Genomic DNA, 24308 nt, shown 5'->3' on the forward strand with positions numbered 1-24308 from the left:
TAATATATATATGAATATATGCTGCCAAGTACACGTTTTCAGATTGGATAATCACATTTTTCTTTTATAATCAAAATTGACTAGATTTCACATACATTTCTTTTGCTAGTGTAGCCATATGCTGTTTCCCTGCACCCATGTCAACATCCATATGTTTGGCTGAGTTTGTTTTCTTAGGACTGTATCGTATTTCATGCTATATCATCTCCTTATTTGCCTGCAAATAACTAAGCTTGTGTTTTTGAGCTGACATTTGTGCTAGGAGACAATTATTTTCTAATTAAATCTGATAGTAAACATTTCAAGACTGTTTTAGAGTACCAGAGTAATAGCTTTACTTCAGCAAATCTCTGTATCACTTACAAGAAATCAAATGAAGCCTCTAACCAAATAGTTTTCTGATTTATGAAGCTGACTATATGCTGCATTGATGAATTTTGTGTATACAGTACTCAACAAACCTTGTTTTACTGCTAGCACTATGATAAAGAGCCTGTAACAGGCAGCTATTGACAATCAAAAGATAGAGATGTTGCTCATGAGAAAACTGACGTAAAACTGGATGTGCCTTCCAAAGTTCAAGCAGTTTTCTATAATGTTACTATTCTAGTTTTATTTAAAAACAAGTGGACATCTGACTCATACATGTGGACCATAAGGGTTCTCTATCTAGGTGACTTTAATGATATTGGAAAAGAGAAAATCTGCAACATGACTTTCTCTATGCCATCTTTTATTCACAACATTAGAAGGTATCAGCTGAAATGCTGTATTGTGCCTATAGCTGTTGCCTTTCTAGGTATCAATTTTAATTTATATTTGCACTAAGTTATGCATTCAAATCTTTTTTCTCCCCCTCACCATTGCAGTACCAATAAGAAAGAGGTGGACCTCGTCTCAGTGCTATGGAATGGACCCTCAATGGATATAAATTGCAATAGTTAGTGCAGTCTATTAAAGTGAATGGAGCAACACCTATTTATACTAGCTAAGGATTGGCCCTGTAAGCCAGAAATCCCAGAGTTTTAATCCGTTTTCATATGACTCCTTTTCATCTTTTGAGTCCTCTGTCACCATTTCCTCATGTATTGTAGTTAATTGATACAAATCCACTAATGTGTGTCCACCTCTCCCTTTCGAATATAGAGGCCCAGCACATCTGGCAGCCACTCCTTGGATCATAGTATGTAATTCACTGCTAACTTGCCACTACCCTTGAGGCTTCCCTCTTCTTTCTATCCCAAAGAGGATAAAATTTCCTGCTTTGGGCTCCCTGGCACAATGTGCAGTCTGGTGTATGAGTAAAAGGAAGGAAAGAGGCTGCTAGTAAATTAGCAGTGAGACTCTCTCACCTGATATTTTCTTCTCCATCTTGGGATGGCAGTGGGGTTATGGAATCAAGTAGGAAAGAGACTCTGCTGGGAGTGAGGAAGGTAGATTTTTAAACCACAGATGAGCTGGAGCCTCTGAGGGAGTAATGCCAGCCCTTTGTTAGCTGAGCCAACTACTTGGCCCTAAGAAGGAGAATCTCAGCTTTAATTTATAAGTTTCTAGTCCTTTATGGAGACATCCTGAAAATGTGATGCAATGCCAGCCGAACACTGCAGCTGTTGGGCTCAAGCTTTATTTCTGCAGCAGGAAGCTGTGGGAGATCACAGTCTTTCCTTCTCCCCCAAAATGCGCACACATTTCAAATAAAATCAAGTGTGTTAGGAGTGAATACCAAAGAATCACCTTGCTTTTTCTTCCCCTTCTCCACAAATCTTCAGACTAGTTCTGTTTATTGCAGATGATAATGCTAGACAGGAATTGTTTGCATTTTAGGGAAAAAATTAATTTGTACTTTCTCCTAAAAGTGCTGAGGCTAGCTCTGCATCTTGCTTTTTCATGGCTTTCCAAGGGGAAGCAAAGAAAAAACTACTAAAGCTTCTCCAGTGGGAATATTCTTCCAGAAAATCTGAGACATCTGGCTGGTTTGGCCTATTAATGACCTATTAATTTCTCTTTCATAATGGACTCATTTCCAGTTTATGAATCTAGAAAAACAGGATTATTTATAAACTAATCAGTATTCACAGGTGATTTTTTTTTCTTTGCTGAATATTAAGTGAAAACAATCTAGCAAGAAAGTGGGTGGTGGTGGTGTAGTTAGTAGTAGTGTAGTCTAACTGGTCCCGGGATTTATGAGAGACTCCCCTAGAAGAGATTGGAATGGCTTCAGCAACACTAATTTAAGCTTACTATGTAATCTAAGAGAAAAATGGTAATGAGATAGCGCCATGCCGACTGTACTGTGTAAATAACATAATATTGGCTAGAAAGGGTATACTGGAAATCAAAGGTATTTGCCCTGAATAATGAAAGCATGAGGTGAATAGCATTTTTACTGTCTTTAAAGGGAGCAAGAACAAATCCATAATGTTTGAAAACAAAACTAGCATCAATTAACTATAATAAGTACTGGGCACCATTTTTCCACCAAAGGTTTTCCCAAAAGATACTCATTCTGATTTGTCTCTGATCATCCGCAATGAACTCAAAATATCTTCCTTTCTCCCCCGGTGGTTCTATCTCTCCCCAACCTTTTTTCTCATGCTTTATAGTCCTGCAAATATATATCTTCAAAGGGAAATGTCTGATTAAGTTTAAGATCCATGGTAAGCTATATTAATTGTATGTTGAAACAATCAGGAGGCATTGGGCCAGATGCACAGCTTATGTAAATGGTTGAAACTCCTCTGAAGTAAACAGTTCTATCATTTTAAACCATCTGGGGATTAGGCCCACTGTATATATTGTGAGTACAATGTGTCTGATTCTGATCTCACTTGTCCGGCTGTTATTAAGAACTAATTTTAAATTGCCTAAATCTGTTAAACTTTTTTGATAGAACACTGCTGTGAAAATTTTAGAAATATGGAATAGATGTTTCTTCTCAAGCTGAGATTTATGGGCTCTATTATGCCACATCATGGAGTTGAAAATAAAGAACTTAGATTCTGTTTGGGCAAAAAGCCATTGAATTGTGACATGGAAGTAGAGAGAGAGAGAAGTGAAATTCTGAAAAGACTTTTTGGTAGCTATGAAGTATGTTTGCCACAACTTTACTATAACTATTTTGCAGTCAGGTATGCTTCAGTCATTAGTCTTTTGCATATCTGCAGCAATTACACACAGGTCCTTACTTGAACAAATAAATACAAATTCATTCTGGGTTACTGACAAATTTATAAGACTTTTTTTTTTACAACTTTGTCATGTCCTGCTATACAAATGTTTCTAAAGTACACTCCTAAGGATCTGCCCAAATGCCTCCTCATTACCTTTTATAAACAAACATTGCCTCATATTTCAATTAATATTAAAAAGCAGTTTTAAAAGACTAAAATTGTTATGAACTTTGTAATAGGCATCTGCTGTTAATGGGAAAGGGTAATTTCTAATGAAGAAAAATAAATTGTCTGTATAAGAAATGGCTTCTGGTGGTTGTGTTGAGAGAATCAGTTTTGCTTTGTGGAACTTCCTATTGTATTAGCCAAATGGTAACTTGAAGGGCTAATGTATTAGTAGTAAAATAGGGAGCTTTCAGCTTCAAGCCATCAGTTTCAACACAACCATGATCAATAATGACCAATGGTTGGTTGGTTTGACTGTTTGAAGTGGGTTGTTTTCACTCCAATTCCTAGAAAGCCATGATCCATACTGCAAAAACCATAATCCCTCTTGCCACTTAAAACACTCTGCACACTCAGCAAAAATGGTCCTTCTAGAATATAGTTCAGACTAATTCCAGGGCATGTGTGGGGAATCTTTCACTATTGCTCCCTATCCTATGGATCAATAATTTTCAAGCAAACCATCTGGCACCTTTTATGAATTCTGAGCTTGGTAGGGACGGTATTTAAAGTCTCCCAATCTAAAAAGGCACACGACATTGACCGTATAACCATACAAGAAATGCAGGAAAGTGTACAAAATTAATAGTAGTTTGAAGTGTGGATAAATTAATTTAACAAATGGAAGTAGTAATAAAGTACTGTGTAAATAGGCTACAATAAATTACCCTTTAGTGGTAAGACTTAGAAGAGAATAAGATAAGAGGGCTTGGTTTTGTTTTGTTTAGTTTTTTCCTCCAAGAGGCTGAGGTGAGGATCCATAACAATTTACATCAATGGAAGCTACTGGAAAATTAAGGCAAGAAAGCGCTTTTGTCAGGGTAATACTTTGACAATAAAATTGTCACACATAAGTGACCTGATTCTGATTTCCTGTAGTTCCTGATTGAACACACACTGGAGTCTTTCCACTGATATCAATGAGAGGTGGATTCTTCAGGAACAGAAGTATAAATCAGAAGTAAATCTACTGAAGTCAATGTAGATATACTGATCTAAGATTAGGAACCTCATGCGCCAAGTCATGACCTCTTACAGAATTTCAGGAAATGAGGGGTGTGTCTGAGTAGCTTTCAGGATTTCACTTGACTAATGTAATGTTTGAAGATATCCAGCAGGCAGGTAGGGGTGTGTGTGTGTGTGTGGACATACACATATATATGCAATTTAGTTCTCTTTACTAGTGATTGGAGAAAATGTATTCAGAAAACTACTGATCTACTAGTGGTTACTGTAACAAATATTCTGCTTGCTAAAATTAGCATAGCAGGGAGGGGGAAAAAAACCTGGATTCCTATTAGCATTGTCCATTAAAAATGCAGCACATACTGCCAAAAATTAGAGTTTAGCCTTGTAATGGTCTATTAGGCTCAGAAGCATCTGACAGCAGGTATATAACATGACTATAGAACTGTTTCACAGGTTAAAAATCCCTACAGGTCCAGATGGTATTTACTCCAAAGTAAATAGGGTTATTTACTTTCATTCCATCAAAGAATGACACAAACGCTATGGGCTCTCATCAACTCTGCCCTAAAGGGTGGGAAGATGCAGCTGACCTACTCAAGAATAATCATAATTTTGCTAACCTGTATTTAGCATTGATGCATAAAACAGCTTGGATGAAAGTTAGTCATGGCTAAAGAGGATTCCAAATCCTCGTAAGTATCCTCCAAAAACACACACCGGCTCTCCTTCAAACTAGACTATTGTAGTAGTCTACATTTTGTACAACTGATTGTTCTTTCTTGTGTGAATTTTTTCCACTTCCAAGATGACAGTGATGAAATTATTTATTGGTCATTTGTCTTTAATACAGAACTTGCTCTAAGTCATATCACAAATGATGCTAACAGTTCCCCAGGACTTTCATGGTTGCTTGAGCAGTCTCATGGGCACAGATGATAATGCTTTAATCACTGTTATGTCTAGGAAAGCCCTATGAGGAGGTGGCAGTCTTTTCAAGGTTGTTCAAGCTATTCTTAGTCTGGTCCTTTCCCTCTTGTTCTTTTCCATAGCAATTTTGAAACTGAGCTTGACCCCAGTACCTCTGTCTGTCCCATTATTATGGCCTCTGCTAACACAGAAGCACTTGAGGATTATATGATTTTGCCACACCCTGGAACTATTGAGCATTTTTTAAAAAACAATTTGTTTAAAACTTTTCTAGTGGTCTTGGGTCTCAACTCACCTATACTGACATAACTCCATGGCCTTCCATGGAGTGCATTACACCAGAATGAATCACAAGTAAGGAGAGAACAGGGCCCTATATCATTTTATTTTCCTATTGATTTCCATGTTAACAAAGACATTGGGTGTTTTTCTATTTGTAAAATAATGGTACCAAGATCAGTAATTAAACATGTGAAGAATCTAAAGGTGCCATGTTTGCAGCCTTTAGAATGCTAGTCTCCTACAGGAACAGTTTCTCTTGTAAAGGGAAATTCTATAGGGACTTCTTGTAAATTCATCCACTGCTATTTATTTCATTTGCAATTTTCAGTCAGCTGCAGAATTCCCTATTAGACCCAGACTTATTACAATACCATGCCCATAAAATGGAATGTAGTTTACCATATATGTTCATCATCTGTTCTCCTAGCTCTTTGGATATTATGATGTGCTGAAATGACATGAGTGACCGTAAAAAGAACAGAGTTAGTAAAGTTTACTCCCCTGGCCAGCTGGTATTCATCTTGCCACCTACAATAGAGGAACTGTTCAACCAGTATAGCTAGCCCACATAATGGGGATCCTGTTGCATTGAAATCAGTGGTAAAACTGGCAAAAATCACTGGGGCCATCACCCTAATTTAAAATACTACTCCAGTGTGAGTGATTAAGAAATTATAAATTTCTAAAACTTGTATATAATGGGTCATGCAGTATTAAACTTTGTTTTTGTTGAAAAAGTAATGCGATTTTCATTAGAAATTCAAGAGACACAAACTCAGTTACACTGATCCTGTAAGTAATAATAAACACTTAATATATTATTGACTCTCCCATTAATAATAGGGGCGTAGGAAGGCACCTGACTGATATTTTTAGTATTAGACATGGCTTGAATTCCATGGCTCCAGAATGTTTTACAAATCATGCCATACATTAAATTGGTCATCCAAAACATAACTAGCGAAGAACAGGAGCCCTGTAAAATATACTGAGTTTAAAGTATGTCAATCTAAAATTAAAACTCCTCTCCAGGGTGTTTCTCTTCTGTTATCTCAGTCAGTCTCTCAACTGAATGTGGCTGCCTACAAGTTTTGAACCTTAGAGCAACTGTTGACAGGAGTTCGTTAGGCCTGGTCTACACTATAGAGTTTTGTTGACAAAAGCCAGCTTTTGTCAACAAAATAGTAGAGGTTTACACATTACAATGCTCCTCCCACTGACAAAGCTCTCCTGCTTTGTTGACCAAATAAAATCACCTCAGCTAGAGGCGTAGAGCTTTTTGTGGCAAAGTTAGATTGACAAGGTTTCAGGGTAGACACGGCGCTTGGTTATGTTGCTGTAAATTGCCTCCAGGCGGTGTCCGACAATTCTCATCCTGACTACTCTGCTCAGCAGTTTGAACTCTGCTGCCCTGCAGCCAGGTACACAGGTATCTGCCCCTCCCCCTTTAAAGGCCTGGGAATTTTTGAAATTCCCCTTCCTGCTTGGGTTGGCATGGAGAGCTCGCATCCTCCCAGCTGATCATAACAGCTCCAGGTGCCAAATGCCCTCGCACTTGGAGCACATGGGAGCTGTTGGGGGGGGAGCCTGTCAGTCCCAGCTCCGCTGCAGCTATTGGAACTTAAATACCTATGGCCAGATTTCTCAAGGCCTTTTGAAGGGCTACAAATGGGACACCCATCAGTGCTGTGTGAAAATTAAGGAGATGAGGCGGTCATACCAGAAGACTTAGGGAGTCAATCTGTCACTCTGGTGCTGCGCCGAAGACCTGCCGCTTCTATAAGGAGCTGGAGGTCTTCCTTGGTGGCAGTCCAACCTCCATCACCAAGAGCCCTGTGGATGCTTCATCAGGGCTGGAGATGACAGATACAAGACTCAACCCTAAGGAAGAAGTGGTAGATGAGAAGGTTGATATGATAAGAAAGCGATCGCGGAGGAGCAAGGAGGAAATGTTTCAGGAGGTGCTCCAATCCTCAGAGGCAGAAAACAAGAACACAGGGTGTGGAGATGGACTGTAAATGATAATCTGAAAATAGATAGGCAGGAGAGGAGGGACAAGCAGAGGTGAATTTTAGTGGGACAGGAGTGTATGATAAAAGCCATGGAGAAACAGAGAGCTGTTAAAGTCCCTAATAATGCTGCAGACTCAATTCATGCATGCTTGACCCACACCCACCCCTGCAGCCAATACAGAACTGCTTACCATGCCTTTCCCAAACTCCTCCCACACATTCCTTCCAACCTCCGGCCCCATCTCGGTACCATGTTCCCTCCACTCCTTTGGACAGATTCCAAAATGATAGCTGGACTTGGCTATAAGAGCCCACGCTGCCCTTCACTGTTTTCTCGTTTTCCACCCAGCATTTTGTATATGGTGTTAATTGTTATTCCATAAAAACATATTGTCTGAAAGATAATCACTTTGTCTCCTACACAGGGCAGTTGCTGCTGAAAGTGGTACACAGTGGCAATTGGATCATTTGCAGAGTACAGCTCTCATTCAGGAATCATCCAAATTTTCATGCAAGGTGGCAAGTAAACATGGCACAGTGCTGTTTAGAAAGACCCCTTACCGGTGCTCATTGTCAAAATGGTGCCTCAAGGCCTCCCTGATTGGAATAGCCGTCCTTTGTCCCCCTGTAATATCCCTGATAGTTGGTCAAATGAGGCACAAAGTCATCTGCCTCTATGCTCCAGCCAGGGGAAAACTTCTCATCCTTAGCCTCACAAATATTATAACTATGGGAATATTTTCCTCATTTAGATCTAACCTGCCATAAAGGCAGTGCCAACATGCTTTTAATCTTCCCTATACGCATTCTATGGTCATTTGGCACTTGCTCAACCTGTTATTGAAGCTCTCCTTGCTGCTGTCCAGGCTGCCTCTATAAGGCTTCATGAGCCATGGCAGTAAGGCTAGACTGGGTCTTCCAGGATCACTATGGGCATTTCAACATCCCCACCTTCGGAATCTTCTTGCCTGGAAAGAAATCCCTGCTTGCAGCTTTCTGTACAGGCCATTGTTCCTGAAGATGCGTGCATCATGCACTTTCTCTGACCACCCCGTGCTGATGCCAGTGAAATGTCCATGGTGATCCTGCAATACCAGAGAGAGGTATCCCTTTCTATTGATGTTCTCTGGGCAAAAATTGGGATATGCATGCCACCTATTGCTCAACTGCAGTTAGGAAATCCCATTACTGCAAAGCCATCCACTATTTCATCCACATTTCCAAGAGTCACAGTCCTTTATAGTAGAATGTGATTAATGTCCCTGAACATTTGCATTACCACAGCCCCAATGGGGGGCTTCCCGACTCCAAACTGATCTGTGACTGACTGGTAGCAGTCTGGAGTTGCCAGCTTCCACATGGCGATCACCATATGCATCTCCACCAAAAGCACAGCTCTCATTTTGGTATTCTGCACTGCAGTACTGGGGTGAGCTCCAAACACAGTTCCAGGAAGGTGGCTTTCTGCATCTGAAAATTCTGCTGCCACTGCAAGTCATCCCAGACCTCTATAACACTGTGATCCCACCACTCAGTGCTTGTTTTAGAAATCCAAAAGTGACAGTCCATCATGTGCAGCTGTTCCGTGAATGTCAAAAGACACACAGCAGATCAGGAACCTTGGATTTCTATTCAGATAGGAAATTTATGATGTACTGCATGACCATCCACAATGTGTTCATAACAGTGACCACAACAGTGGAGAGCAGTATAGGATCCGTCCTCTCACACAGAGATAGTGGGCACGCAGTGAAGAGGGGCCATTGAAAAATACTGTGAAACAGTCAGAAACCCATGGAATGATGGGATGGAAAAACTGCATCATGGGATTTTGAGCCCGCACCCATGATGCACTGCAATCCACTTGGTCTTCCCACACTCCTAGCTATAGAAAGTGATGAGTTGCACAGTGGGGTAATTACCCCACTGCACTGCTCTCCCTTTCAATGCTAAAGCACCAACTGTGAACACACCCAGCCAACAGAAGGAGCATTATGTGAACAGGCACAAACGATGTAATTATAGCGCTTTTTTATCAGTGTAACTTGAGTTGACAACTCTGTAGTGTAGACAAGAACTTAATTAGAAATGTGGGATCCTCAACTGCCTTTCCTCTTACTGGACATTCAGAGACTAATTTTATAGTTTCTAAAAGCTCTTTAGGAAGTGAGCGCATGTGTTGAGATGTTTGTACAGGGCCTCTTGATTGGAACTGGCCAGAAAAAAAGAATTCCATTTTGTGTAAACTTGATTTTCAAAATTTGTTATTGTTCAAGATTGAGAGAGCACTGTGACCTCTTGAAATTTTTCATGGGGGAAAAAATGAGACACAGGCCTTCACAGAGCAGCCATTAGTCCGGCCGTTAGGACACTCACCTGGGTTCTAAGAGTCGCAGGTTCAAGTCCTTGCTCTGAATCAGTCTTTCAATCCCTCTCGCTTGAATTGTTTGTGACAAACTGATAATTCCATAAGGTTTGTTCAGAATATTAAGTTAAATGTTATTAAATTAAGTTAAATCTTTTTTAATTAGAATTAATATCTTTGTGGTACATTATATTAAAAATTCAATTGTTTGTGTTGTATGTAACTCTTCTAGGAGGAAGGGGATGCTAATATAATTCCTGCAATGTTCCACCCTTTTAAGTCACCCTGTGCAGAGGCCACATATATTGGTTCAAACTGGATTCTCCAGGGACAAATAGACAAAGAAAGGATTTTTTTATAAATAGCCTGGTTTTAAACTGGTTTGGGATATTCTTCTGGTTCCAGTAAATGGACAGGACCTTTGATCCACAAAAGGCCCCTGCCAGGGTTGGGTTGGGTTGGAAGCACTTGATCTACTGAGGCCCCAAGCAGACCATGTGCTTGTTCTGAGCTGAAGCTTTGAACGTGAAACCAGAAGGAAAATCCTGTAGACAGGGCTTTGAAGGACTGCTCCTGCCAGAGTCCATGTTAGAGTTGGGGCAGGAGCCTGCCCAAGGGGAGCAAGCAAGGGCACAGGGCCCCAAAATAACTGTTGGGGACACAGAATTCCTCTAGCACAGAACAGTCCTGTAAACCTCTACTCTTGATGTTACTTTGGTGTACATTTTAAATAATAATAAACTGACTTCTTGACAATGCACATTATATGTAATTATGAAACACCAACTAAGAAGGCCTAGCAGCAGCCTTCAGAAGGACATGGCGGTACTAAGCGTTGTAGGTATATAGTCTTCATTCTAAAGGAATGTTTTTAATTGAAGACCTATTCTGGTGGGCATTAATCATCTACGCTTTGAATAGCTAACATTCCTCAGAAAACCAACTGTAGCCACATCACGTTTCAGGTGGGTAGACAAGAAAAGAACATACCTACACTACTTCTGCAGGTGCAGTGGTCCCCATTTTGGAAAAAAAAAAATCAAAATATCACTGTGGAGATTACAGTATTTTTTGATATATAGAACAGAAAATAACTGTAGCTATGATTTTCTGTTTGTTGGCAAACTTTAATGGCACTCACGGTGTTCTGAGACTTAATATTTTTTATGGGCTTGAGATTAAATCATCAGACTTTTCTGATTATACTACGTATAATGATAAAAATATAGTAAATATATGAAAGCTAACACTCTCATTGGAACAAAAGAACCTGAATAAAAACTGCCATTCACTTTCAAGGTATCATATTGCCAGTATTTCTGAGTGTTTTGTTATTAAAATGTTGAATTTTAGAAATGGAGACTGAGTGGGAAAAGCTGACTTGAATCAACTGCACAGTAGAAAATCTGCAGTGAAGAGTGGGAGGCCTCTAAAAGATAATAGCAAGGAAATCATATTTTTCTACAACAATATTGATGCCATAAACAAAGCTAAAAGCCAAAGGAAATAAATAGGCAGAAGTTTGATATTTTTTGCCCATATGAGTGGTTAAAATCACACACATGAAAAGATTCTTGAGTTAACTTCCAGGCAATTAAATCTCTTAATTGTCCAACTCAATCAGCAATTATAATTTTGATTGCAACTACACCAGGAACAAGTTTTTCATTAAACAGAGAATCAGTGGCTTTCAGGCCATTAAAACAGAAACGTTACTCCTACCAGGAGAATACACATGCATGAGACACTCACTCATTGAAGAGTTTAAATATTGTGACAAATGTGTTGTATAATATGCAGATTACACAACAATAACAAGACCAAAACACTAATAACCCATTTTGCCTCAGGTATGGAATCAGACACAGAGCTATGGCATTTGTAGCTTGAGGACATTTGTAGCTTTGAGCAGGAGACCAAAATAACTGTGTGCTATACATACCATTAATCACTTTCAGCAACTTTTTATTACTATTAAGTGCCCTAGTCTCTTCTCATAATATTTCATGAATGACTAATATGAACTATCTGCTATTTATTGTGAAAATGTGCTAAAATATCTTTCAGCTCTCTCTGTTACCTTTTTGCTGCCTTTTTCACCAATTGAGGAAGGTGTTTAAACAAAGGTGAGAATCCGAATGAGCAGGAAAAGAAATACGAGAAAATGTAAATGATCATAATCGGCGTAATAGCTCACTAGAGTTCTCTCATCAGTAAGGCCCTTATCCAACAAGGCATTGCAGCGCAAGCTTAGTTTAACACATGAATATTTCCATTGACATCGGTGGGGTGCTTGCATTCTTAAAGGTAAGCACATGCTTAAATAATTTCCTGGATCAGTACCTAATGCCATAATACTTTGTACACTGAACAGAGAGCCAAATCCTGCAATCCTTATTCACATGAGGCAAGGCTGTAGAATTGGGCCCAAAAGTTTTTAATGTTTATTTTCATGTTGTGCCACTTGATTCTCTGTTAATCACAGCTCTCTGTACTCATTATTCTCAAGAAACCATTGCAGCAGGCTTTGTCAGGGATATGTGGGGTTCCACTAGAAAAGCAGCACTTACGTAAGTGTGCTGCTATCTTAGCAGCTACAGTTTGAGTAATCAAAGCACACACTGAGGCCATATCTGCACTGCCTAGTGAAGTCAACTTACTTTGTCGACTTTCAGCAGCCGATTTTTAGAAGTCGCAGCAGCTGTTTGCACAGGTCTCCTGCGTTTACACTGAGCACTTTTAATTCGAATGGCAAAACAGTGCAATGTGGGTAGCTATCCCCCAGTGCAACTAGTGGCGGTGGCTGTTGGGATGAGTGTCATCAGCCCATGATGCAACATTGTTTCCCCCTCCTTTCCCTCCCCCCCCCCCCCAAACAAACAGGAAAATATTTTTGTGCCCTTTTTTTACTCCACGTGCTCACCATTGCTTCAGAGACATGAAGCCAGCTCAACTCTGTACTATTATTGTGAACGTTACAAATACATCGCGACTTATCGAGTATTTTCAAAGTAGAGCAAGAAGCCAAAGCACACACAACAGTGATGCCACCGAGGTTGCCCTGCTACAAGCGATGGAGCAGAACAATTCCCGATTGCTGCAGGCTGTAATGAATCATCTGCATTCCGTGGAGCACCGGTTCTGGTGCAGGGAAACAAGCACAGACTGGTGGGACTGCATCATCAGTGGGATGATGATCAGTGGCTGCAAAACTTTTGTATGCAAAAGGCAACTTTCCTGGAACTGTGCTTGGAGCTGGCCCCGTCTCTGAAGCACATGAACACTCACTTGAGACAAGCTTTGACGGTGGAGAAAAGACTTGCCATCACTCTGTGGAAGCTGGCAACCCCAGACTGCTCGGTTGGGAATCAATTTGGAGTCAGTAAATCTACAGTGGGCACTGCCGTGATTCAAGTATGCAGGGCCATCAATAGACTTCTTCTACAAAGGATAGTGACTTTGGGAAATGTGCAGGACATAGTGGAGGGGTTTGCCATGATGGAGTTCCCAAACTGCAGGGGGGCCATTGATAGGATGAATATGCCTATCTTAGCACCTGCCCACCTAGCAACCGAGTACATAAACCACAAGGGGTACTTTTCCATGGTCCTGCAGGGGCTTGTGGACCACAGGGGTTGTTTTACTGACATCTATGTGGGGGTGGTCTGGGAAAATGCTTGACGTGCACATATTTTGTAATTCAGAGCTGTTCTCTAATATGCAGGCGGGCATTTTTATCCCAGACCAAAAAAATTCAAATTAGGAGTGTGGAAATGCCTATAGTTATCCTGGGGGAATCCTGTTTACCCCTTGCTCCCTCAAGGGGTAGGATCGTAGCTTGCTGGCCAGCTGTCAGCGTGGCCTCTGGGATGGAGGCAAGCATGTACTGCACATGCTGCAGCCTGGCCAGTCTCCTCAGAGACTGGCTGGGGAGCGGGGCATCAAAGCCCTCGTCGAGGAGCGTTATGGAGCGGCTGCAGCATGACTTTGTCCTTCCTCCTGAAGTTCCACAAGCCTCCGCAGAAGAATAGGAAAAAAAAATAACAACAAGCTAGCTACTGTTAGCAAAGTGAAGAAAATGATACTACTCCAACAATGTAGACAATAATCCCCTGCAACAATGTAGATGATAATCCCCATGCAATGTGCCGGGCAAACACAGAGCCTCATTCCATTCCTGACGTCTAGAAGGGTCTGCTCGCTGTGCCCTTACAAAGAGGATCTGAGGACAGGGTGGTGGTGGGGGGGGGGAGTTTCTGCTGGTATTTTAAACCCTTACAGAGAGGAACTGCGCAGAGTGTTGCGGGGGGGTAGGGGGGGAGGGTCTGCAGGTATTTTAAACTCTTACAGAGAGGAACTGCGGAGAGCATGCGGGAGGGAAGTCTCTGCTTAAAACACAGATTTGCTGGATGCAGCGGGGTACCAGAAGTGTTCCGCCATGATGCAGGCTCCCTTGATTGCAGCAAAGTATCCTACCATGGAGGGAGGAACAAGGCAGCCCTCCCCTGAAACTTTTGCGAAGGATAACAGATTACATACATGAAAGTTTCTGTGAGATATCAACTGATGATAAACGTGGCATTTCTCATCACATAAATAAACTGTTCCCTGGGTAACCCCCCAGTACAGTCATCAAAATGTCTGAAATCCCCTTCGTGGCCCCCCCCCCCCCCAACCCAATGTAAAAGGACAGAACTGCTAAGAAGAAAAAAACCTCACCAGATGTGCCTTCCACAGGATCATCAGTGCTGTCCTGTGTACTGCTGGACTGCTCTGGGGTCAGGAATATGTCCTGACTTTCAGGGAGAATGGACAGCACACTCTCATGCACCCTGCTCTCCTCAGCTGCCTCCTCCTCTTCGTCCATGGAGTCCTCATCATTGTCCATGGACTGTGACCTAGCAGACGTATCGATGCTGCAGGGTGGTACCATGGTAGGATCGCCACCAAGAATTGCATGCACCTCATCGTAGGAGCGGCATGTTTTGGGTGAGGAGCCAGAATGGCTGTTAGCTTCCCTGGCTTTCTTATATGACTGATGCAGCTCCTTGATCTTCACGCAGCACTGCTGAGCGTCCCTCTTGTGTTCCTTCTCCAGCATGCCCTGGGATATCTTCCCATAAATATCCAGATTCCTTTTCTGGCTCTGAGCTGAGCCAGAGCGGACTCCTCGCCCCACAGTCTGATTGAGATCTAAGACCTCTGGTCGACTCCATGGTGGAGCGCGTTTGGACTTTGCAGTAGCCATGCAGAGAACAGTAATAAAGCTCTCTTCATGCTGGCAGCACAGGAAATGAAAATTCAAATCTTCCCAGGGCTTGAGGGGAGGGGACATTTCCTGGTAGCGTGACCACAGAGCAGCACTGCGCGACTGTCCAGAGCGGTCAAAACGAGGCATTATGGGATACCTCCTGGAGGCTAATAAATTCCACTTAAGGGAAGTTGTGTCTACACTGACACTAAATCGAATTAACAAATTTGATTTAGGTGCTACGCCACTTGCAGAGATGGTCTTAAGTCAATTTTCAAGGCGACTTAATTTGAATTAACAGTTGTGCCATTGTAGATGCAGGTGTATGTAGGTCAACATAAGTGACTTTATGTCGACCTACGTCACCAGCGTAGACCAGGCCAGAGATAAGTTGATATAAGCTTCTGAAGAATTACTAGGAGTTTGCTAAATAATTCCAATGGAGTTTAATAGAGTGTGTTCACAACTAAGATATATAAAAAGGTAAATGTGTCCGGAGGTTCCCCTCATACATGCTGAGGTTAGATGTTTTAGAAGATGAATTAATTACTTCAGAATAACTGGCTGGGCTGAGAGGATTTGTCTCAAAGAACAACTGATAAAGGCTGATAGCAGGAAAAAAAACAGAAGCATGGAAAAAGAGGAGGAATAGGTTTTGGGTTTTTTTAATCCACCCGAACAAAAGCAACTGGCAAATGGAGTGCTGCAGATGGATTACACTGGCACATGTACAGATGTATATGGTTTGGCACACTTATTTAGGTTTACTTTTGGCAGCTTCTGAGTGGCAAAGTCCCCCAGTTGTTTTATCACTAGAACTCTATTAATGCTTTCTTGTTCCAGCTACTAATCTCACTCCCCATTTCCTTTTCCCACTGAAACACACACCACTACATCCCTGTTACATCACCTTCCTTTCTTTGCAGCTGGGTGAGTGGGAGGATTGTTTTGGTGAGTCGAGGAATGGCCAGTTTGTATTCACAAAAACCTGTTTCAAGCTTTCTTGTTCTGCTAACATTTGTGCTTTTGTTATAAGAGGAAAGTAGAGAGTGCAAGGTACGGCTTTCAGATACTGTTATCTCAGATTGGCATCCGTCATTCACATCATGCTATTCTTTAGCAGGTAACTTTTTACTGTAGAGATCCATCAGAGATGGAATTCCCAGTACAGTCATTGAAAGAGTAGAACTCAGTTTGACGTCCATAATCATTATCCCTACAGTGGTCAAATTAATTATATTTTGTGAAAAAATTTCTAAGAAATGTCTTGATTTTTACAAACTTTTTTTTTAAATTTATTTTGTGAGGGAGAAAATCTCCTTAGTCCACTCCCTCTCCCACTTTTCCACATTTGAAACACGTGTTTAAAAAATGAATTGGTATTTTCCCTACCAAAAAACCCCAACAATTTTTTGTTCGGCTTTTGATGAAAAAAATTAAGTAGCTCCAGTCTAATTTGGCAATTAACTGATCTTTAACTACTAGCGGTAAATATGTCCAATGGCCTGTGATGGGACATTTGATGTTATTTGACATTTGATGAGTTATTAGAGTATTCTTTCCTGGGTGTCTGGCTGGTGAGTCTTGCCCACATGCTCAGGGTTTAACAGATTGCCACATTTGGGTCAGTAAGGAATTTTCCCAAAGGGCAGATTGGCAGAGGCCCCAGGGGTTTTTTGCCTTCCTCTGCATCATGGGGCATGAATTAACTCAGTCCTAGGTTAGGGATCTATCACAGGAGCGGGTGGCTTAGGTTCTGTGGCTTGCGTTGTGCAGGAGGTCAGACTAGATGATCATAATGGTCCTTTCTGACTTTAAAGTCTGAGTTAGGTCCTCATTTTAAAAGGGGGATGAAGATGCATAGTGACATAGATTGTAAATCAACAGAACGGAATTTGAGATGTAATATGATGTTGGAGGGATGGAGATTTAACATCTACTTATTTGCAAAAATATCTATAGAAGCAGCACATGCCTAGGGACAAAAGGAAATGCCAGCTTATTTGTAAGTATCCAAGTGGTACAAATAAACTTGTTTCATGACATGTTAGCAGGATTGTGAATGAAGGTAAAGATGTGGACACAGAAAGATTTTGAGACTAATGCTGATATGAATATAAATAAATTTACCAAGTGGTGACATGTTTCCTCCCCTTGACTGGAAGGAGGTGGGCATGGGAGTTTGGCTTTGAAATCCCATCTCCTATCCTGTTTATATCAGCAACCATGTTTTTAGGAATCTAGAGATTAACCTCTTCCTCATCCTTAATGTTCATTGGGGGATGGTGATGTTTTGTTATGGAGGAATAGGCCCTGAAACAAACTTTCCAAAGAGGGCATCATTCTTTCTTGGGTGCCATTCTTCCAGGTTCTTACCTTTTAGTCAACTTCTATTATAGGGGATAGATTTTTGGCTGCCTTAAAGGAAACTCTACATTTCCAATATCATCTGTGGTAGGAGTCACTTGCAACCAACTTAAAAGTGTTTAAGCTCTGCATTGATCATGTGTCCAGTTATGCACATGCAGCTACTCAAATCTCCAGTAGCAAATACCTGTTGAATGAGTAGATAATTATCTACAACACCTATAGATAGTGGGAACTGGGAAACCTCACTTCAGAAGTATGCACACTTCAAAAAAATTTTTTTTTCTCTAATTCCACTCAATTTCAATAGAGTTGATTGGAGTGAATCAAGCCCATTTGAGCTTCTTATTAACTATAAAATGTACTATCTTTGAGCCATTAACTCATAGGCAGATCCTTAGCTATGTTATGTGAGGGTTTTTCTATACATCAGCCACAGATAGGTCTCACATAGTGATTTTGGTTCATTTTGAGCGTTGATGCTACGGGCTCTGCACTTTTAGGGGCTTTGCTCCTTTGAAGGAAATACTGCCCAGAAGACTGTTTTCCTATCTACAATACATAGAGAACTTTGGGGGAAATACTTCTTGACTTAGTTTTGACTAACACTTAGGCTACAACTTGAAAATGGTAGGAAGGTATTTTTGTCTTATTCAAACATTGCCTTTTCCTACTATATAACTGATTGTATTCCCTCCATAAGAAAGAACAAATGCTTTAATCTGTTCAGCATTTTGCTCCATTCAGCTCAGAAGGTATTTGAACAAAGGTCCACAAAAAAGAAAACCACATTGGATTTATTATCTTTAATTTCCAGTCTTGATGATTCTATTCCAACCGTGTATACAGCAAAAACAACGAGAGTCCTGTAGCACCTTAAAGACTAACAAATTTCTTTGGGCGTAAGCTTTCGTGGGCTGCAACCCACTTCGTCAGATGCCATGAATTCTCCAAAACCTGCCTTCTCACTATCCTTCCTTTCTATACTGTATGTATCTCTTTTCTCATTCACATACTTCTAAACATCCTAAATTTCTCATTAGCTTCTATTTTGCATTGACAACATATCTTCATATTTAAATGTCAAATCTTTTAGAATTTTAAGAGAGGTGTACTTTATAGCAGTTATTGTTATCAAATGTTTATATAATGAAGTAATGTGGCTCTTTACAAACGGCGGCTATGCACCTCCTTCACTGCAATCAGGATTTCCCCCTGTAGCAAAGGGCACCTGGAGTAAATCAGTCCCACTCTGGAGAGTCTTTATTCCTCACTTGGGTTTCATTTTTCAGTATTTACAAGGTGGGCTCAGTGTAGTACTCTTCAGCCAAACAAAAAGACCAACAAATTCATAACACAAAAAAGGAATCTCTCCCAGCTCCCTCTCTGGGGTAAAAATAGGTAAAAAGACCAAATGGGACAGAGAGGCAAAAGAGTATGAAAAGTGTAAGGAGCAAAGGGGCTGTGGGGAGAAATGACAGCAGTGAGTGCATAGAGTTAGATTATGGTGGGCCTGATAGGTGGTAATGAGTTTTGAATTTGATGGGATCAGAGACGGAGTGAAGGGAGGGATCCCAAAAGAGAGATTCAAGAATAAAGAAGGTGACATAGTGAGTGGCTGAAGGGGAAGCTGGCTTTAGTAACAGCACATTATAGAGGTTAATGGTTAAATTAATAGGTAGCAGGTTTAATACAAACAGGAGGAAGTACTTTTTTTGCACAATGCACAGTTAACCTGTGGAACTCATTGTCATGGGATATTGTGATGGCCAAAAAGTATAACTGGGTTGAAAAAAAGAACTTGATAAATTCATGGAAGATAGGTCTGTCAAAGGCAATTAGCTAAGATGGTCAGGCATGCAGCCTCATGCTCAGGGCAACTCTAAACCTCTATTTGCCAGGAGATCACAAGAGGGTAGATGTCTCAAAAATTGCCCTGTTCTGTACAGTCCCTGGAAGCTCTGGTTCTGGCCACTGTGCGATACAGGATATTGGGTTAGATGGACTGTTGGTCTGAACCATAATGATAGTTCTTATGTTTTGATGTTCTCTGTACTTTCTCTTTCTTTCCTTTTTTAACTGTAAACTTTTTGGAGCTTTGTCTTTCTTCTCTTCTGTACAGCTCTTAGTGCAATGAGATACCTCTCGGTTGTGGCCTCTGAGTGTAAGTGTAATACAAATAGATAAAGAATTCAGCATTAATATTTTCATACTTGCAGTTCCTGGTTTGTCTAGAGCTCACCAGGGATTTTTCATGAGGGAAAATACAACTCCCAGTACTTCATTCATCCTCCCCCCTCCAGTCACCAACCATCCATTGGTAAGTGGTGTAAAATAACGATCAGAAATGCTTCAGAAACTAAGCAAAATGATGATTGTCAAGGAGGGTTCTAATCTTAGTTTTCATGAGTGTAGCTTGTTATTAATGTTAGTTTAACATCATTTTAATGCCTTAATATTGATGCCCTGCAATCTTTGGATCATAAATATTCTGGCTCAGTAGTTATTGCTTTTTTTTTTTTTTTTTAAAGAAACTGTAGGCTCTAGTGATGCTAAAAGCATCGTTCAGCAACATGCCATGAAACAGACTTTTCTTGTAGGGGCCTGAAATCAAGCCTAAAGCTCAGATTTTAGCTTGTAAGAGGGCAAGCTGGTGTTATATTATGTTCTTATACCTGCTGCCACTTTCTCTGTTGAATTTCTCTCTTCCTTTTTTCCCTGCTGATTCCTTTTACGTGCGTTTTACCAAACACATACAGACAGCATTAGCACAGAATAACAAGAATCATGGCCATAATATGCTGAATATGAAATAATGAGAATCTAACCAGATAAAATGACTCATTTCAAAGTCACAAAGTAACTGGATTTATCCATCTCTGGATTTTCTACCTCTCCGTGGTATCTAATTTATCAGTTTCATGTCTGTCTAAAAATCAACTGGTTTGGCTTGCATCTTGCTTACCAGGTCAATCTCTACTTGGCAGTTTATTGATCAATATCCCTCCATTTTAATATGTCTTCCTGACTGTTTCATTGTCTGAATATTATTGTTATAATCTTCTGTGCCAACTTGTTTGTATAATGAAACAGCTATTTTTTTCTATTTTAAGTATATTTTTGTACGTTTCAGATGAATGTTGATGTTGCCTATTTGAATTAGTTATGTTCAGTTCAGTGCACTAAAACCAATGAAAATCAGAAGCCCAACAGCTTCAGTCGGCCCACTGTAGGTGGCACTAGTAGACACAGTAAAAGCCCTCCAGCTCACTGTAAGTAACATGAAGTCATGTAACGTTGCAAATTCACTTCAGCAGCATATGGCAGAAAGTACAAATTGCAGATAAACTAATGCAGACCTGTCTGTCTCTGGCTTACCACAATCTTTAACAGCTCCAGACTGGTACAATCAGGCAGTTAAAAATGTTCCAGAAGGGATGGTAACAGCATGGTGTGGGAGCAGTGACTATTGCACTCTTATTATTATTATTATTATTATTATTATTACTACTATTATTATTTATTATGTGACACTCTTTAATTCCATTACCTGTTTTATGAAACACTCAGATTTCTGGATTAATTTTGAATCTTCCACTACAGTCATAATAACTTATCTCCTCTGGTGTTCCTGCTTGAGTATATCATATCTCTATGCGGGAAGATGAGGATAGATGTTCCTTTTGGAAGTGACACTGAAGATAAGCCAACAGAGGATGTGGTGTGAGAAGAAAACCTTACACTTCTCTGCCCTCCTCTCTCTGCAGATATGATCAAACCTTCACCAGCTTGAAAATATTGAGCCTACTTCTGCTCAGTTAAGGGAAGAACTTGGTCTGTTATCCAGAGTCATTTTTCCTGGGACATATATATGTATTCCGCTGCAACAACAGCTAATTAGATTTTTTTAAAATTATTATTATAGAGCCAGCTCATCTGGAAAGCATGTAATTTAAAAAAAAACAAACAAACAACCACCTCCCTCCAAACATTCAATTGTGAAATGATACATTTTTTTCTTTACACAATTATTTTTGTTGCTTTTAAGGGAATAAAATATAGGTTCTTGTCCTGCAAACTCTTACTCAAGCAAGTCATCCTATTGTCTTTAATGGAATAGTCATGTGGGCTTGGACTGCTTTGGTTTACAAGACCAGGCCAGTACATCAGTATACTCATGTACTCCCAAAAGGTAAAGGATGTCAGGTAATGTTAAATCTAAAGTATTGGGCATAGAAGTAATTTAATGTTCAGTACAGAACTGTAAAAATGTGAACATGCCTCACTAGTTGCCCAGTTGCCTGGGCAGCTGTATAACAGATGTTGAGAAAATTCCCTTAACAATCTTGTTTATACTCACTTTGATTTTAAAGAATTACTGCATTCTACCTCTGTGTGATGCCTTACTATTCTGAAGTAGGCAAGCCGTGCAATTTTGCAGGAGGATATGCAACAACAAAAAATTAATCATAGATGGTTTTCCATGCTCACAGATGTTCACTTTTGGAGGATAATTTTCTGCTGGTTCCAACCTAATTTTGCCATAATTTTCACTTCACAGATATCTATAGAAAATATTGTATGGATTTTTGTCTTTTTTTGTCCTTCTTGTCTCTAAAAGCGGAACCATTTTTCTGGATGACCCAGGGTATTGTTTTGAACTTCAGAGACTGATGTTCGAGTCCCTGCTCTGCCGCAGACTTCCTGTGTGACCTTAGGCAAGTTGAGACTAGATATGAAAAGGTATTAAAACCACGTAGATGTGAAGTTCCCATGATTTCAATGGGAGTTAGGTACCTAAATGACTGAAAATTTCACTAAAATTTTACTAGGTGGAATTTGGGATTGGCTGTTGACTTGAATTATCAGGAAAGATTTAGGATAGATCCTCACCTGCTGTAAACTGACATAACTCCTTTTATTAAATATTACTTTTGATTAGTCTAAAGAATAAATAAATCTGTAGCTGCGAGAGAGACTGGGAAATCTGGTAAGGATGAAAAGACATTGGTAATGAGACAGATTCATCACTAACTCACCATGAGGATTGCTAATCTTTGTTGTCAGGGTATTTCCAGTTAATGCAGTGTTTGAGTCCCAGTTGTCTGTGGCAATTGCTGGTCTGGAAAGCTTTTCTGTGCTTTCCTTTGAGCGAGTCATCACCCATTTGAGAACCATAAAAGTCTAAGGTGGAACCTTCCTCCCAATGTTTTGTTTAAAGCCTCAGGGGTGCTGGATATCTCATTAGGATAATGAATGTTTTGTTTAGTAGGAGGATTTAGAGTTGTCTTATATTAGTAAGCGTTCACTTTTTTTCCCCACAAGAAACTCTCACTTCATGCCACCTCTTTCATCAACAATAATCTCAAGCCTTCTTTTTTTAGGGAATGTTACTGAAAAACTGGAAGCTTTTGTTTTCAAGGCTGGCAGTTTCTTGGATCAGTTCCAAGCTGGCTTGAGGTTGGCCCATTGTACAAAGATTTCACTGAGTGTAATCAATGATCATTTGGGGTTAATAGTTGTGGACATTGTTCCATCCTGATCATATTTGATTTGTCATCAGCTTCGCTGATACAATGGATCATGAGGTATTGTAATTGCTGTTTGGCATTGTCTGTAACTGCTTTTCAGTGGTTCATATCTCCTTGAGTTGGTACCCAGGTACTGTCTTGTAGTGTGCTGCAACATTCCATCATTGTCTCCATATTGTTGTGTACACAAAGCTTTAGGGCAAGGAATTGCTGAATGTACCATTATGACATTCAAAGCTTTATCTAGGTTGAAACCTACCAATCCCACACTTCCAGCATAAAGGCTTTCATGAGAGCTGCAGGAACAGCTAATGCTGGCTTTGAGTCCCATCACCCACTAAGAAACATTGGTATAGGAGATTGTACGGAGGGAAGGCTGAGGGTAAGAGGAGGTGAAGTCAAGCTGTTTCTATGACTGAACTATTCACCAGCTTCCACACAGCCCAGTAAGGGTCTTTGCAGCCAGGGCTCAAGTTAAGGCAGTCAGAAGCATGAACATCAGGCAACATGAGCCACCCCTTAAAGAACGTTTTGTTTTATAGGTGGCATTCTGGATATTCCTCATCCTATTTCGAATGTAGTATTTACATATTTACAGTGTGGTGCAGTTCACTAAGCACTTCACAATACCAGCCAAACAGACTTTATTGTTACTCACCCTTAGAACTATCGATCATCTATAGTACAGTTCAAAACTCTTAGCCCGCAGCCCAGCAGATGGAAATTGACATAGTTCCATCAAGTTCATTTTGGAGGTCAGGTTGTGTCTTAGCCAAATACAGGTGTATTGTTTGGGGAAATGAACCTTTCCTCTTCTCACCTCTCAGGCAAGGGCCAGCTACAACAGCTATGTGTTCTAGGCAGTGCAGGGATGACTTCCTCTTACTGCCTTGCAGGGATAGATGGGGAGAAGACAGAAGCATGGCTCTGCCTTCACTGCACGCCAGCCTGATGAAAGGAACAGGATGTACTATACTAAGGGATATGCACGCTCACCTGCACATTGCATAATTAAAATAGCGAGTTGGCCTTTTAAGGCCCCATTCACCCTGGAACTCCCTTGGCAGAGTGTGAATTTTATAATCTGGTCCTCATTGTAATATTAATTGTACTGTTGCCTACATCAAGGTATTACTGCACCATTGTGCTAATGAATGTTTTTGAATTTGCTCTAGTTTTCTCATAAAGGTGGTCATTTTACTCTCTTGA

Source organism: Emydura macquarii, unplaced genomic scaffold (genome assembly GCF_026122565.2).
Source record: "Emydura macquarii macquarii isolate MOO-44397 ecotype Brisbane River unplaced genomic scaffold, CSIRO-AGI_Emac_v2 contig_1390, whole genome shotgun sequence".
NCBI lineage: Eukaryota > Metazoa > Chordata > Testudines > Chelidae > Emydura > Emydura macquarii.